Source organism: Pelodiscus sinensis, chromosome 15, assembly GCF_052426305.1.
Source record: "Pelodiscus sinensis isolate ZL-2025 chromosome 15, ASM5242630v1, whole genome shotgun sequence".
Lineage (NCBI taxonomy): Eukaryota > Metazoa > Chordata > Testudines > Trionychidae > Pelodiscus > Pelodiscus sinensis.
In genome coordinates, this window is record NC_143066.1 from 39,540,809 (window position 1) to 39,545,349 (window position 4,541).

The following is a 4,541-nucleotide window of genomic DNA, read 5'->3' on the forward strand; positions in this document are numbered from 1 at the left end:
CCTCGCCGTGCTGCCTGCTCAGCGCCGTAGATCAGGAGGGTGTAGGCCTCCTGCCGAGTCCGACTCCTGCTCTGTTGGGTCCAGAGCAAAGGTCCTTCAGCCATAAGTGCTGCACCCTGCTGCGAGACCACCCCAAGCCCCCGCTTTCTGCGTCTGCCAGCCTGTCTTTGCTCATTCTCCTCTGCGGTGACATCCGACGAAGCATCCTCGCTGTGGAGAGCGTGGGGGCAATGTCGAGCTACATTATGCAACTTCAGCTCCATGAGAAGCATGGCTGGAGTCGACGTGCCTTAGAGTGACTGCGGGGGGGGGGGGGGGGGCAGGAGTAAAACTCTCCCATCACCTCCCCTTGTGCTTCTCAATTCAGGGCAGTACCGACATTGACATGTGTGATTAGCTGTTGATTTGGCAGGTCTTTAGAGTAATCGCTGCAGTGCTGGTCTACACTTGCCAGTCGATAAGGCCAAAGCTACCAGCTCCTGTCAGTCGGGGGGGTCGTGCACAGCCTGTTCTTTAGGATAACCGGTGGGCACGGAGGGGGCATTTCCAGCTTTCCATCCTACTTGAGAAACACATGCCAGGTGTTCAGGGATGGATTCAGTACACCTGTCAACGAAGTTGTTGGGAGGGGAGGTCACCAGAGCACACGGGTATAAAGTCCTAACTCTCATTGTTTCTGAGCTGCTTGCTAGTCATCTCAGTGCCCTGGCAGCCCAGCCCGTCTGCCCTGCTGTGCATGTCAGCCCTACACAACATTTGCATATTGGTGCATTAGTTCTCTTTGTTGCGTGGACGTTCCCAGCAAAATCCTCAAACCTCACAAGCCACCCCTCTGTGAGACATTTCCAGCACTTCCCCCCTCATTCCAGCTGCTTTACCTCACTCTGAGCTTGATAAACTTTGGGACCAGTGCTGAGTTCCACCTCCAGTGCAGGTCCAACCTCTCCGGTCCAGCAGCATCCGTGGTCCGGCATGATTTGAGTTCGCCGGATGTCCCACTTATGGGTGTGGCCAGCTTTCCCACGGTCCCGTAAAGTTTGTTTCCAGCCCCCAGTCCTGGCTCTCAGTGTTCTGGGCTGTTCTTTAGCTCTTATTGACCCCTCAGTGTCTTCTAAGAGCCCAGCAAGCATTGGCAGTGTTGGTCATGCTGCTAGACACTATTGACCTCCTGTGGTCCAGAAAATACACTGGGTCGGTGCCGGTCAGGTTCCCAAGGCGCTGGACTAGAGCGGTTCGACCTGTACAACACTGAATTCATACTGCACAGTCTGCCTTCCAGCGGGGGGCAGGGATGTGCTTTGGAGACTGAATTAAGCTCCCTGCCCCCTCTGAGGTAGGGCAATGTGACAACGTGAGCTGCTACACTGAGTGTCAGAGGTGAAGGGGACTCACTCACAGCTGTGTAGAAAATCAGCAGGAAATTACCTGAATCCTCTGCTCTTGAGGTGACTCTGCTGATCAGTTTTGCTGGGCCGAGAACTCTTCTGTGTCAACGTGTTTTCAAGCACTGAGCTCCTGAAATGGCTGAAAGTCATCTCTACGAAACCTGCTGAGTACCGCCAAATTGTAGGGGAAAGGGAGTTGCCATTTATCATTGTATTTTAGGGCCAAGCCAAGGGGCCTGAGGTCTATCCCCAGCTCTTTGCCTCTTTGGGCCTCAGTTTCCTCAGTCTGTAAAATGGGGCTAGTACCACTCAGCCAGCCTGTGTCAAGTGCCTTGAGAACAGAGGGGTCAGAGTGCTTCACACAGTTTGCATCTGTGGTGCAAAAGGGAGAGAAAGGGCAGAAATTAAGTGGGAAATCTTGCCTTGAACCTCACCGTCTTTTGTGACCATCCCCTCCAGTTGTCCAGCAATAGAGCTGGGAAGCAGGTTTACCTAATCCTCTGCCGCCGTCAGCTACCAGTGTGCAGTGCAGCTATCAGAAAGGAGCATGCCGCAAACAGAACACGCAACCCTGTAGATGCAGGGGGAGGAAAGGCCGGTTGCCCCAGGGCTGTAATTCATACATGCCCGGGTGTCACTACCTCCTTTAAATCGCTGCCAGAGCACCCCATGGCACCGGTCCCAGGAGCTGTGCCCCTGCCTGCAAGCTGTCATCTCCTTGACTGGTTATGTTTCTGTGAAAGCTGCTCCCACCTCCAGATGTGTTGGCAGCTCACAATCTCCCAAGCTTTGTGGGGTGAGTCCAGCGAGGCTCATGCTCCAGAGGATAACAGCTGGAAAACAGGCCTTTTGGGGCCTTGCTTAATCCATTGGGGACGGGAGCCTGGTTAACTTGAATGGGTCGGTTCGAGTCTTTCAGAGGCTGCAATGCATCTAAGGTGGGGACCCCCCTGCATGGCTGATGGAACAGCTGCTGGGCTTAGGCTGAGCCTTCTGCCCCGTCCTGTGGCTGGCCAAATGATCACTACCCTGAAACAGGAGTGGTCACTCCATGAATAGGCATCATCTTTGCTATTCATAGGGGAGACATGTGCACGTGCCTAACACAGTTTTCTGAATTGGGGCTTTAATACTTTGTTACTACACAGAGACCCCATGCGTGTATCAACATCACTTGCTATGCTGCTTGTGCCGCTCCTGAGCACCAGTCACGTTATTCTCGTGCTCTGATCGGTGTCTTGCAGCCCTGCACTGTTGTTCTAAGCTGGGTTGTTGGCATTTCATAAGCCCGGGATGTTTGAAAATGCAAATGAAATTAGGAAAAGAGAGCTACAGCTCAGAAAGCCTTTGTAGAACAAGGAGCTGTTGAAGACAAGCTCCCTGCCACTTCAGGAGCTAGGTTTTTTGTGTGTGCGGGTGGTGCACATTCACACATCTTGGTGCACATAAACACATTTATTCTGCACATGGATGGAAAAGATGAGGGGACATTGTTCAGAAGTATTTTCAGCCTAGCCTTGGTCTTCAGACCTGTGCTGAGGGAACAAACCCTGCTGCTCAGCACTTGTGTAGCTTTTTACATCTTGACCCGGTTTTGCAAGATGATTAGGAGCACAGTAGACTGGTCTATGTTTCAGGGGACACAGGCTCGAGAGCCTGACTGCAAACCAGCAGCAGGGACTGTCTCTCTCTCATCTCTCTGGTGCTTTGCTTCTATCCTGCAATGATCCTGTCAGTCAATAGGTGCACCCCTGCAGTATGAAACGGGAGGGGCGGCTGGGCTGAATAGTGGTAAATCCTCTGTTGAAAACAAAACAGGTTCTCCTTTTAACCAGCGTCTCAGCTGCTGCAGCACTCGTCCACACTTCGACTCTAAGCCCCATCCTTGTCTATCCTCTGCCCTGCACAAGAAACCCAGGCGTGAGTCCGAGTCACTGCATTAACACCCTTCTCTGAGCGGTGCCCTGTGTGTGCAGCGGTTACCTGTCCCTGCGTGATGTCGCATGCTGCCAGCCAGCGTCCTTTTGGCCTGTTTTAAAACAGGAGCGGGGCAGCCCAGTGTAGGCCCCCTCCGTTTGGATAACTCCCCCGCAGCTCTCGAGCGGAGACCCTCGGCCCCGGCGTTGGCATAAAGCCTGTCAGCTTTCTAGAGGCGGGAGCCTCGTTCCTTCTCCAGCTGATGGAAGACGCTGGCTTTGTCTACACTTCCCAGCTTAAAGCGCAGCCCTCCCACCTCTTGTGCATATATCCTAGGGCGCCCTGCCTCCACGTCCATGCACCTGCCAGGGTGCATGGAAAGGGCCCGGCTGCCTCTTTCCCACGTGCGTGTTTGACGTGAGCAAGCTGCGACCAGCACGTTCCCGAGCAGGGAAAACATGCTGGGAGGAGGAAAAGTGCCGCCGAGGCCGCCTGCTGCCCGAGCTGCACTGAGCCAGCCCCTTTCACCCTGGCGGCCTGCCTCGGGCAGCTCGTTTCTCGGGGACACTGGTGGCCGAGTGCTATGGGCCTGTGCTGAGGTGGGCTGACTGGCTGAGCCGGTCCGGTAAGGAGCACTGGACCAGCTTGCCTGGCAGGCTGCAGTCACTGAATTGACAAGCTGGGGCCATTCCCTGCCCCCTCAGGCTTTCCCAGCGGACAGCACCATGGGTCAGACAGGTCTCACTTCGCTGCTCAGAGGCTGGAATTGGAAGATGAGGGCTGGGGGGCAGGCCCTAGGCAGCAGAGGGGCTGGGCTGAGGAGTGGTTCCTGCTCCCAGCCTCACCCAGCAGGGCCTATTTCATTACGGGGATTAGCCCAAGGAGAGGGGAGTTTCAACCTGGCTCACGGCGCTGGTGATGTTTGGCCCCCGCCTGCCACCTGGCCATGTGCAGCTAGAGGGAGGCGGAGTCCAGGCGAACACCTCGCTTTGGGCCTAGGTGGAAATGCCAACAGGACTGGGGAAAGGCGCAAGGGACAGGGGCAGTTCAGCGCTGGCGGTGCTGTGCTGAGCTGACCGCAACAGCAGGAGATGCGACAGGAGAGACCAGAGACAGGCCTAGCTGGGGGGCTGGAACAGCGCGGGCGTGGTGAGGGAGATCTGCAAATCACTACGTGGGGAGAGTAGCTGGGGCCCTGGGGAGGCAGATACAATCCCTAGAGAGCCGCGAAAGAGGAAG